Raw genomic sequence first — 13,707 nt, 5'->3', positions numbered from 1 at the left:
ATGCTATATGAACAGATCGATGGATTGATGAAGATCGATATCTCCTGAGGGTCCGTAGGGGACAAGGAGGGAATGAGGAAATATGAATTTTGTGATCAGTTATGTCCCCTATCGTAGACCCCAACGGCTCCATGTGCATGCTATAAGTACATGTATGTTCCCTCCAGTTCCAGTTTTGAAGACGCAAATACATGTGCGTCCACCGTCAACATGTCCTCTTTCAGATCCGCCATGAATGGGTCAGATATTCCATTCCTAAGTATGAAAGGCCACCGACTTTATGTGGTTCACTTTCCACATTTTACAGATTCAGGCGAGTAGGCCCTGAATTCTGTCATCAAGCCTTTTCCTGCCTTCTGCCTCTGAAAGCTCCAGTCTGAGCCTGCATCTGTATCCATGAACTTTGTCCTACTCCCTGCGCGGCTAACGGTGTCTGATCCAGCCTGTTGCCTGCCAAAAACTGTATTTCACCTTCAAGATTATCTGCTCCGCTCCTCATCCGATACATTCCTGTCTAGTAGTTTAGGTAAACATTCCTCCAGCTACCGTGCAAAGGGCCAGGCCTCGCTGTCCACATGCAAGTAATTCATAGCCCCGTTACCATGGAATATTCCTACCCCCTCGCATCTCATGTAGACACTTAGACGCTTGTACACGCACTAACAGTCAGTATAGAATAGATTCTATCCTAGAGACCTTTCCTTTTGGATAACACAGTTCTTTAAACATAGGATATTAGATATGATTTGGGATTAGGTTTACATGAACCCCAGACTTCTGTCTCCACATGTAGAGCTAAATGTCAAGTCCCCTTCACCCTCTAGTTGCACGTCAATCACACGTCATGCGGCTGCGCGCGCATCTCTGCCAAATATTTCTGCTGACATTACAGGATTCTCTTATGGATCCACCCACTTGTGACATCATGTATAATGACGTTTATTAAATTACGCCCATATGTCCGCCTTTATTAGTTACGTATGCATATTTTATCTGTATTATCAGCTGTTACGCCTCCTGCATCTGTTTCACTGTAATGCATTTCCTATAAAACTAATTATCTGTCAATAATGTATGCCCTTCCTTCCTGAACTTTCGTGGTGATGGAATAGAAGCCTGCAATTCGAATTGTATTCCTTTGTATAGGAATAAAGCCTTTTAGAACCTCTAATACCACGGATTCTGCCTCTTATATTTACTGAGTTATTCTTACTAGACTTTACCGCATAAAAAATAGTACCGGTAATGAAATATTTACCACACTTCCCCCTTTTTTTCAAATGTAATCCCACATTTCTTTTGGTTGAAAACCAACCCTTTTCCAAAAGTATCCTGCCCCCAACTTGACTTCTGCCTAGTACCCTTCCCCCAACTTGACTTCTGCCTGCTACCATAGCAACAGCTCATGGAACACTGCTGTGTGGAGTCAGGTCAGAAGTTCGCCAAACAATGTTTCAATTCCACAGAGCAAGAGTGCTTGACTTTTCAAACCTAACAGCAAATCCATAGTACTGTTCTTTGGTAACACATTTTTCTGTACCAATACAAAACATGCTTCTATTAATTTACACATACAGCCTAGTTTTTATTCTAGAATGGTATGAAACAGCCAATCAGTTTTGAAAAAAAATATGTATGCCTCCATTTCCAAACTGTCTTTCTTTTCATATTGCCATTCTACTGAAAAACACCTCCTGAGTGCATCCAGTTCTCCTTTGAAGATGTTCACAGTGTGGATTGTAGGGCACAGCTATGTCTTCTGGAGTGAAAAGTTTGCAGAGAAAACAGGTATGGTGAGAGACCTTGCTTTGCCAAATGTAGACATTAAATGGATTGGTCAGAGAGGGTTAAAGTGGCACCAATTGATGCCATTGGTGAAATCCTTCATGCACATCCAACACCCTGACCTCATAATAGTGCACTGTGGTGGCAATGACCTAGGCACTTTGACTGGGGTAGGTCTGGAAATGCTTATGAAGGACACCTTTGCACAACTGTTTTCACTTTTCCCTAAAACTGCCTTTGTGTTTTCTAACATATGCCAAAGGCAAAAATGGAACTGGTCCAATCATTTCTGTCCGCAGATTGACAAAGCAAGAAAGCACGTCAACAAATCTGTTTCTGCTTTCCTCCGTGACTATGGTATGGGTTCCATTTACCACAACAACTTGCGTTACGACATGCAAGACATTTATAGAGGAGATGGTGTGCACTTCAATGATGAAGGGAACAGAGTCTTCCTCTTGAACCTTAGACTCTGCATCGGTACTTACTTGTAGGTACCACTAAAAAATCACTTCATAAACACAACGGCTCTTTTTAGAGCCCCCTAATATCTAAACACTTAAATCTGCATTTCATTTCATTTTTATTCTTTTTTCTACCGTACGCGTATGGTTAGCTTACCGTACGCGTACCCCGCAATTTTTAAAAAAATCAATAAATGTTTTCTTTGTACTTTTCTGTCCTTCTTTGACCCCCTTACAAATGTTAGGGGGTCTGTAACTCTCTCCCTTGCCCCCTTTTCAAGATATCACTCTTTTTTACCGGAGTGAAATACACAAAATGGCGGCCGCCGCTTCCTGGTTTCGGCCGATTCGAATGTTTACTAAGATCTAACAGCCAATCAGAATCGCGCTCGCGCACGCCACCGTACGCGTACGGTAAGCTTACGGTAAGCGTACCGTAAGCTGGCTCAGATATATATATTGATTTAAAGGCTATTTTCTCAGAATCTACTGAACAGATTTACACCAAACCTACAAAAGGCACTTCCTTGACCTGAGGACTACCTCTCTGCCAAATTTCTAGTAATTCTGTTCAGCCGTTCGGGCTGTAGCCCTGTCTAAAGGTCCTATGGAAAAATGCATGGGAAAAACGCGTTTTGGGACCCCCCTTTTATCTCAGCCCCCGCTTGACGAATCCCCCCGAGACTTTCAGGGTAGGAGCATAGCGCCCCACCTATTTTGAGAAATTCGCGAGGATTCGTCGACCGGCGCCAAAGTTATTCAAAATAGAATGTTGCGGATTTCCTATGGAAACAGGGTCCTAACTATAACTACCTACTGGCGACCGCCAGTAGGTAATATATATATATATATATATATATATATTTGAAGGGTTCACATACCTTATATATACTCACCTTGTGTTGTCAAGGCATGTGAGGTAAAAGTTAAAGGTTTATGTGTATTATAGACATACGTGGTAAAGCCGTTACATGGTAATAAAAGCATGCGTTGTAATGTCAGTCCAGGTGGGACCAGAGGCACTCAGTTTTGGAGGCCAGCACTTTTTTTTGCCATCATACTTTAAACCAGAACAAGAGACATACAAAAACAAAATGTGGAAAGAAGGAAGAAGAGAAAGACAGAAAAACTGTGACAAAGATAGTTGGAATGAAAAGCTGAAAAGAACCTAAGAGAGTGAGGTAAATTGAAAGGAGTGTTTGGTGGTTGATGAAAGAACCACAAAGTGGAATCAAGACTACCCAGTTTTGGTAGTCAGCTCCCTGACCTTCAATGATGCTGGCCACAAGCCTCTGAACTAAATTGTGGCACCAACACTTACCACTTTACTAATAGAGTGTTGCCCCTGTACAATTAAGCATTTTACAGGATACCAATATTGTGTTTTGGGATTAGAGAACAGGTGACATTTTGCATATTTGTGATCCACATGGTGAGCATGATGTAAGGTCTTCTGCAGTTTGGGATCATGTAAATATATACGCCACACGCAGAGCTCTGGATTGTATGTATTTATACAGCATATGATTTCACTCTGTTCTCTAATTACACCATAACTGTTAATAACTACACCTTAACCGCTCCCAACAAGTTAAATATTTCCTCTATTGAGTGCACCCAAAACCACAAGGGTCTTATTATACATAGTCTCACAATACTACATCTCCCCCTTTGTTAAATAAAAAGCACAAACAACATTTGAATTAGATTTCTTCGATGAGTTGTCGAGGCGCTCGCGCTAGTTGATCAGATCAAGTGACATGAAGTGGTTGAGATGCACTCTGTTCAGCCACTGATGGTTCAGGTTCTGATACTTGATCTAGACTGTCAGATGGGACGGCCTCATCTGTAAGTGTTGGAGCTGATGATCCCCGGCTAGGTGTTTAAAATGTGGCGAGTCTCATGTGATTGACTGTCCAAGATTATGTGCAGTCAGCATGTGTCCTTTCAGACTTCACAACCCTCAGAGGAGCAATAGAAAATGGAGTGTCTCTTTTCTGCTTCTGCCTGACCAGGACTAAGTCACTTTCATTGAAGACTGTCTTTTGGGCTCTATGATGCCGATTGGCGTATGTCTTCGTCTTGTACTTTTGAGAAGTGTCGGTGAAACGAACCTTGTCAGTACATAAGGATCGTTCTGCTGTCCATAGTGGCAGTTTGATTCTGATGGCTATCCCAAATAGCAATGTGGCGGGACTTTCTCCTGTTGTGGAGTGAGATGTGGTATGATAAGGACGAAGGGCTTGACACAGGACTTGCTTTAATCCAATGCCCTCCATGGGTGCTCGCTGAATAACCCTTTTAAGGGTACCCATAAATCATTCCAAAACACCATTTGCTTGGGTCCAAAGAGGGGTACTTTTTTGATCTGTAATATTCAGTCTGACTAGAAACTCTATGAAATCTTTGCTGTTGAAAGGCGGACCATTGTCAGATTTGAAAATGGCAGGGATACCCCACGTTGAAAAGATGTTATCCAGCCATTCAATGACCTTGTGATTGGTTGTTGATGATAAATAGCTCCTCTACCAAAGTAAAACATGATTAGTCATCAATGACTACCATGAGATGATATCGGTTTCCTAGAGGCCCAAAGAAATCAACTGCAATCCTTTCCCAAACCTTTGTAGGAAGATTAGACATGGTCAGTGGATGTTGAGTCACTTTGGGGGAAAGGCAGTTGCAAAGATGATACACTTTCAGTTCCCTCTCAACTCGCCCTTTTAAATGCGAGAACCACACTCTGTCTCTTAGGGCTCTTTTGGTAGCTACAATTCCATGATGTCCTTCATGGTCTACTTCAGTGACCTCTTGTCCTAGGCTCTCAGGTATGACAATTCTTGAGCCTCTCACCTTCTTTGGTCACAGACAGTTAATCCTGTACATTTTTACTCTTTTTGAACGTTGTCATCGTGAGCAAGCGGTCGAAAACTTATTTTCCAGGATTATGTCAGAGTGATGTCTTTGAGCATAAGCATGTTCTTGTCAGCATTTGTGGCCTCAATAATCTGGCTGCTAGCGTACTGGACTACACAATGAAGTTGATGTACTCCTCACCTGTCTTGGATGCCAAACTGTGACGATGTAGTGGCATTCCTGAAACATAATCAGCAGGGTTCTGGTCTTTACCCGGTCAGTGTACATAAGCTTATTCACACTTTTGCAGTTTTCGACCCCGCCACTCAATGTGTGGGGGTATGTTGGCTTTGGATTTCTGAAGGTGGTGAGTAGAGCTTGGTGGTCTCTTATGATAGTGAAACATTTACCATACAGAAACACATAAAAATGTCCGCAGGCCCACACTACAGCCAGACTCTCCTTCTCTGGACTGAGAATAGGCATGTTCTGTCAGACAGGCACCCACTGGCTTAGGCTACAATGTGTGTTTAAGCATTCGGATGACCATTATGTTGAGCAAGGATTGCCACCAGCTCCACCGGGCTCTAATCCACTATCATCTCAGTGTGTAGTTTGGGGTCAAAGTAGGACATCTCAGTTGCATTCTCAATTGCATGTTTCATTCTTTTGAAACTTTGTTCACAAATGTACCTTAAGCAATAACTGGACATACCTCGAAAGGATTGCAGCATGCTGACATCATGTAGGGGGCAAGTAACTGACAGTGCTTTTACATTACCAGGGTCAGGGGTCATCGCACATCAAAAAATATGTATCCACATAATTTGAGTTTGGTCTTGTGAAAGTCACACTTTGCTGCGTTCAGCGTGAGACCTGCATCAGCAAGTAATTTCATACTTGTGTAAGAGCCTTGTCATGCTCCTTTCGTGTTGCTTTAAATACCAGTATTCATCACTGTAATTTAAAGCATTTGTGACAGGTTGAATTATTTAATGTATAACATCCTTAAACATTTCTGCAGCTGGGGACACTCCAAAACTCATCCTTTTGTGTCTGAACAAACAAACATGAGTCAAAAAAGTAAAGATGTACCTGTAATTCGCTTTCAATTTGAGTTGATGATATCCCTTGTCCAGGTCAAGACGGGAGAAAACGTTGGCACCGTTCAGTTGCAAGAACATGCCCGCTGCGTGTGGACTAGGATGTTTTCCTCTCTTGAGTGCTTTGTTAACCTGGCGCTTAGCAAAACTGATGCGCACTGCACCTTCACTGTTCACCCATGGCGTAGGACAAGTGTAGCGTTTAATGATGTCATGCTTCAACAGCGTTTCTAGTTCTTTCTCAACAGCTTCTTGCAAATGGAAAGCGACTCAGAGGTGCTGCTGGGCAACAGGGCGAATGTCCTTATTGATGTGAAGTCGCACTTTTATTGTCTTGAGCCTGGCCAGGCTTTGAGATAATGACTGAACTAACTCACAGCATCAGACTGAGTGTGGAGGTTGTAATTTACGGCTATCAGTCCCATGTCTGCAGTGGTGGCAAAGCTGAGTAGGCAAGCATTGGATGAAGCTCCTGTAGTCACTGTAAATGACCCTTTACTATGCAAGGGCTTAGAAGTGGCCCTTGTATACACCTTCATGTTTGACAGGTTGAGACATGGCACAGGAGAAAGGCTGCTAAACCTTACAACTTTCATGATGTAAATCGATGCACCACTGTCTATAATAGTTATGGGACAACAGTTGACCTTTATTGTAATCTTAGGTCACTGATTCAAATGAGTTTTATTGTTTTGGTTAATGGTTTGCTTTTGTCATTGGTTTTCCCTTGCAAGCAGCGTGACCTACATCTGCCTGTCAATCGTTGGTCCATGCCATCACCCTACATCCATCTTCCTCACTGGGACTGACGAGCCTCTGCAGGATGAACTTAACGATGATTCACTTTGTCTGCTTTCTGCTTGTTGTAACTCATGCCGCCTTTTTGTTTTGTGGGGATGGCTAGAAGGCTTCTGGAATTTTCTGGCATCCATTTTCTCAATATGACATAGTTAGTTTTTCTTTTGCTTTGCAACCATTCTGAAGTGGTTCTCCTTACCACAGCCTTTGCACGTTTGGCCGCCCCTGCCTGGACATTTATCTTTATCTGGATATGATAGCCAACATCAGAAATACAAACTTTTCTTCTTTGTAGACAGTGACTTGCATGCATTTACTCAGTGTTTGTTCTTACTCTTCATGGCCAATGCGGATTCACTTTTCGCAGATCCAGCTTCCATGTTAGTGGCTTGTTGACCCACTCTTTCTTTGGGCCTGGTGGTTATTATACTTTGTCTAAGCTGACCATCTAACTCAACATTAACCCTGGGCGAGACACTACGCTTCGCCCACGTAGTGTACGTAGCGCTGCCTGCTTCGCAGTTTTCGAAGTAGGCGAAGCAGGCTAGCGCTACGCACACCCAGGGCGAAGCGTAGCTGCCTGCCGCTGCCACCCGCCTCCCGCCCGCCCTCCTTTTAAATCAAACCCCCGGATTTACAATAAATACTAAATTAAAGAAACTTACCTGAAACGCGGCGTCTCCGGGGCTCCCTCTTCCATTTCAAACTTCTTCTGACTAATGCGCATGCGCGGACGCCCGCGCATGCGTATTTCTCGCAAGAAATGCGCATACGCTGGAAGTGAGCAGGAATAGCTGGAATATTACCTGCTTGCGCAAACTCTTCCCTCCATATCGGAGGAACCTCTCTCATTGGGTAATGTTTCAATGTCTGCCGAGCAGCAGGATCAGAATCAAGAAAAGTTTGTGAAGAAAATAAGGACCTAAAAGTAACAAGTGTCCTTACAGCGTCCTCAACCTTAGAACCCACAATGAGTCCTTTATCCAAATTAGCCTGCACATCCAACAGATCCTGGGGAAGTAAGCCCGAATCCATATCCTCCCATCCTTTAGCGAGAGTGTCACACATAACATTAAATACATATCTTTGCGTGGGCGCATCCCACTGATGAAAGGTGATCATGATATCTTTCACACTATACGGATCCATTTGCGAGCGAGAGAGTCCAATACCACCCGTTCGTCGGAACCTGGAAGTTGACTACGAGACTGTCTTCGAGAGAAAGCCAGAGAAATGTTCTGAGTCCCAAAGAAAGGGGACAAAAATCCAGAGACAGTATCTGTTATTCGTTTGCGCACAGTAGGCGAATTAGACATAAGGACAGGGGACAAAGTATTAGGCGATACAGGAGAGGAACTGGCAGTTATAAGGGGAGCCGAAGGCAAGTAAGATTGATGTTCAGGAGATGGAGACAAAGGAATCGGTGGCACGAGAGGTGGGAGTGGCAATACCGGAAGGAGCAAATGTGGAAGAACCGGAACAGGTGGGGGGACAACAGGCAACTGAACAGGTTGTAACAACGGGGGTGCATTAGCACCTTGTACATAAGGCGGAGGCAATCTCAATAGGTGAGACATCAAAGGGTCTTCCTCCAGATCCTTACTTTTATCAGAAGGGGAATTCGGCAACACCGGATAGCATCTATCTATTGCCATACGATGCTGTCTCTCTGAAATTTCCATTGCATTCTCAATCTCATTATTTTTAAACTGCTGTGCAGCCTGTATAATCGTCATATTTTGTGCTTTCTTATCTCGTTTTTCCTGTTTAATTTCTTTCTGTTTGGCTTCCTTACGCCAGAGGCGGAAAGAGTCAAACATTGCCGGCCGGGCTTGTTTTTTTAACAATATTGCTTCCAAATTGTCTAATATGTCAGGCTCAAAACTACCATTCTGTGGCCACTGTATAACGCCATCATTCTTCGTGTATCGGATCCATGCCTTATTAAAGGCAATGGGGCCGACACCATGTTTTGAATAAAGCTCATAGGTGGGAGTTCCAACCGGAGGAATCGGACAAGAGTCCTCCAGCCGGGAATCCCTATTACAACCAAGGCAACAAAACTTCCTAAACTTACTCAGACCAGGCATCGTTATTTCACTGGACTGTTCACAAACATCAAGGGGTTAAATCAAATAATACAGCACAAACGTACTCACCCCTCGGCTTCGGCTTTTGCAATAGCCAAATCAAAGACCCAAATCAAAACAAAATAGTGGGAGCTACCCACCAATACTTAACTAAGTGTCTTCTTACGCCAACAGAGGCCCGTCTAATGTCTCGCGATACCAAACATCACCAAAGGGACCAAAGCAGGGCGGCAGTCAGGACAGCAGTCGTCAGCAGCCGTCAGAAAGGAGAAACTGTGCTGCAAAAGACCTTCGGACCACTTCGACATACAGGGGTCACTTGACGTGGTTCGTGATTCCTCCAGTATTTTCTTGTGGGCTCCTCACGATCCTCGGGCAGAACTGCTACCTCTGAAGCTGGCCCACGTTCGGGCGCCAAATTGAAGAACCTAGACCTTATGGGTCTGGCGGCGCAGGGTACGCCTTAATCTCCTGAGTTCACCTGCTTTGTCAAACAGAGACACGGGACACTCCGTTAGGCGTAGAAGGTCAGATTTATTAGCTGCAGCTATGTACAGTTGTCCCAGAAGTACACTCGGTATGTTCTTAGGAGACTGCCACTTTACTCTGTGGCGCACAATCTTTTATAACACAAGTATTTGCAAAGAACACTCCCAATGCATACAGGGTTAACCAATGAGAAGAATGTGAAAACAAGACCTTTAGTAACTCAAATAAGCCTCCCTTCCAACTGTGTTTGTCACCCTTCCCCACGAGTTAATCAGTGGTAGTGTTTATAAGTCGACTTGCAGGTGACAGGACACATTTGTATGTCCCGCAGGACAGTTGTGTAATGAGAGAATATGAGTAAAGAATAGCGAAGGCCAGAGGATAAGATAAAGTCAGGAAATAATGGTGCGAACCAACCGATAGTTGAGACAGGGATCAGTCAAACCAGACGAGGATTAGTGGAGTCGGCCAGACCCTCACACCAGCTATAAACAGAGGCAGGAGGTTATTTGACACGTTGCAGTAGGATGAGGAAAAACAACACCTCGTTCACCGTGCTGCCTGAGTGACTGAGTGAGGGCAACACAAAATGGCGGAAAGACACAAAATGGTGGCTAAATACGAAAACTGAATTACCTCAGCGGCCCGGCCACAGCTTTGGCGGTGCAGCGGGGTAGCAGACCCTGAACCGCACAGCCAAAGTCATAGTCAAGCCCATAGTCTCATGACAACACACATGATATCAAATTTTGTTTTTTAAATTAAATTGGAGGTCAATCAACAGCATGCAGGACATATGTTATCTACACACCATGAAACATGAAAAGTCTAACACTGAATTCCAGATCACCTGAGTCATGCACTCTGCTGCAAGTTGTATAATTATTTACACTGACTGGCCACAGCAAGGGTCATACTTGCACTGAATGAGGAGTAAAAATACATTACCTGTAACAGCCGATTGGGGCAAAATTATGTTTTTACATGAGAAGAGCAAATGAAGTTTAAGCTGTGATCGGCCAGTTCAAGTTGGGTCTTTACTGTGGACCGGAAGGGATGGGATCAAGAAACCGTTATTTGATCAAAATGACTACAAACAACATTAGCAATATATTAGACATGGGGTGAGGAAGTAGAGGGGATTGAAACAAAATCATCATGCATACGTTTTGTCACTTATACTAACAGATGTCTGCACCATGTGATCTGTAACAGAGAACAAAAATTAACAAGGAGCAAATATCGACTTGGCCTTAATATCTAGCCAAAATTTACAAACTGAGACATTCAGACTTGACTTTGCCAATGTTTTATAGTGTTTTGAAAGATTTCTGTTTCCACACCTGATTACGATGCAATTGTTTATGGGGCATAGAGTATGGGAGGTCAGGTAGTCATAACACAGTAAACGAGGATTGGCAAAGCCAAAAATGCTCACCTATAAGCACTAATGGCTTTTTCAATGTTTTAGCCATTTTGCACAGCAGTGTTTCATTGACACAAAAATAACTCTCATATGGATAAAAACAGTCTGACAATTCTACATTACCCCCAAAAAGTGTTTCTTAGCCGATACTTCTAGAACCTTTCTGGAATACCTAAACATGTTCCCCTTAGGTTTCTTTTTGTTCATTTTCTTATTCAAATTAAAGTTGATGTTTTACAGCTCTACCACACATATCCTTATTTCCAGACTGATATGGTCGTATTTTAGCCTTTTAAGAAATAAGTGATATTAATTCATGAACAATACATATTGCAGGATAGCTAAAACATTCCCAAAATACTGCTGCATATAGTCAATGGACAATAGTCTGGTATGTGTGGGTAACCCAAAGATAACTTCCTTTAGTAGAAATATCATCTGAGTGCTTACTCTTCCCTTTTTGAAAATGTTAACCATATACTGCTCGTAGGGGCAAATTGATTCCTTCTAGATCTTGTACTCAGACATCTTATATCTCTATGTTTTCATGCTTAGTATAATTGACTAATTCTTTTACTGGAATTCAATCCTCTACTTCATTCCAAGAGAGAAAGGAAAGGAATAGATTCACACATCCTTGGCAAAAGATCACAAAACTACAAGTGTTAGACTGCACTTTTATAACACCCATCATTATTGAGCCAGAGGGCTCTGATGCCTCTAGTAAACCATCTTCCTTCTCTACACCTGCCTGAAGCCAGGCTACAGGCCCAGTAATAAGGTGTCTTTACAGAAGCGTTCTTTCAAATCATCTGTTGAAAGTCTGACATCAAGGTAACTCCTTACCCCTTAGCAACAGAGGCTTTTCCACCTCAGTGCTGAGCCATTTCTTTGATGTTTGGGCATCTTCGCACTTAAGCCGTTTTTTTCTCACAAAAGGTATCCAGCTCAAATGTGCATTCTTCTTCTTGCATCTTTATTTTCCCACATGTTTAGGTTTCTAAACATACCCAGAGTTTATGAATTCTGTTGTAACTTACATACATAATTTTCTACACTGTTCCTTTAATGTTCTTAGTAGAAGCATGACATGTTGTGGAATGTTGGGGGTAGACTGGGGAATGGGGTCAGTTAAGAAGAAGAGGGAGCCAGGACAGGACGTGTATGTTGAGCTGTGTACCAATAAAGACATAAAAAGACTTATGGAGTAGTGTCTTTTATAACAATGACGACAAGCTGCATCCATCCATCCATCTAAACAACCCTGCATGGTATACTAATTTTGGTTGAAGACTGTTTTATAGGTCATTTCTTCAAGAATTATTTGGGTGTTGACAGGCAACCCTACCATGGGGCATATTCTCAAGGAGCTATCGCCGTGTTAACAGCACTTTATCACATCCAAAGTCACGATAAATGTATCCCCCCATTCACAAGCTGGTGCTAACAGCCCATAGCACCAGTTTACCTGCGATAGCAGCCGCAAAAAACATTGCCACAGAGATGACATCGGCAACTATCGCTAATGAGATGCAGAGTAGGCGTTCCCGTGCAAAAAGCCCCAACAACACCACTCCACAACATTCTCAACGACCAGCCAGATCGGCAAAAAGACCACGAAACATGCGATAAGGCGTGTTAGCAGCAGAAAATTAACACCTGCTCTTAACCTGGTGTAAAGTCGGACGGCAGCCTACACCACAAAAGGGAGCCCAGCCCAGAGCCACACCTGAAGAATAACAGTTGCCATGGAGCCACTGAACAAGCGTGCCAGACACCCAAGAGGGCCACAACACCCACGGCCACCACCCCCAGGACCCCCCCTCCCTAGCACCCCCACCCTGCAAAAAACATGCCACATCAACTACACAGAATCATGTACCAAATAATCTGCCTGATGTCACACAATCACATCTGGTGACATGCATGTGTTGTCACAAAAATGAGCATCACACATTCTACTTCAAAGCAACAAATGAACATTTATTAAAATAAACACAGAACAGAAATGAAGACATATGGCGGCTCCCCTCGGGACAATCCGTAGGTCACAGCCTGCAAGACAAAAATCATGATGAGAAGGCATGTCCTGCGCACATCAAGGGACAGAGAGAGAGCGAAGGAGAGAGAGAGGGAGAGAGAGATAGACGGAGTGAGAGAGATAAATGAACAGAGAAGGGGAGAGAGAGATAGACGGACAGAGAGGGGGAGAGAGAGATAGCAGGACAGAGAGGGAGAGAGAGAGAGAGTGCCAACACTGCGCACCCAGGCCACACTGCTCACCTGCTGCCACCGGTGTGTCTCCAACCACGTGCTGGTATGTAGTGCAGTTCACCAGGTCCCACATCTGAGACAGACCCGTCATCTGAAACAGAGTCCAGATACATGAATGGCACAGTACATACAATTGAACAAGACATCATCGCCTGACCGCCCCTGCGAACCCAGGCAGATGCACCCCAGCCCCTCCTGCCACCCAGCGGTGCATGCCCACCCCTGCGCACCCAGGCCGATGCACCCCAGCCCATCCCGCCGGTCAGCGGTGCATCCCTGCCCCTGCGCACATGGGCCTCACTGCTCACCTTCCGCCACTGGCGTGTAGAAAAGAGGGTCCACCACGTGGCGCTGCAAGCCACAAGTCTGGGGCCCGTGGACATGGCACCCTCCACATCATGAAGCCCCGCTCCGCAAGCCAC

This window comes from Triturus cristatus, chromosome 4_2 (assembly GCF_964204655.1).
Source record: "Triturus cristatus chromosome 4_2, aTriCri1.1, whole genome shotgun sequence".
Classification (NCBI taxonomy): Eukaryota; Metazoa; Chordata; class Amphibia; order Caudata; family Salamandridae; genus Triturus; species Triturus cristatus.
This window is presented reverse-complemented; position numbering follows the sequence as displayed.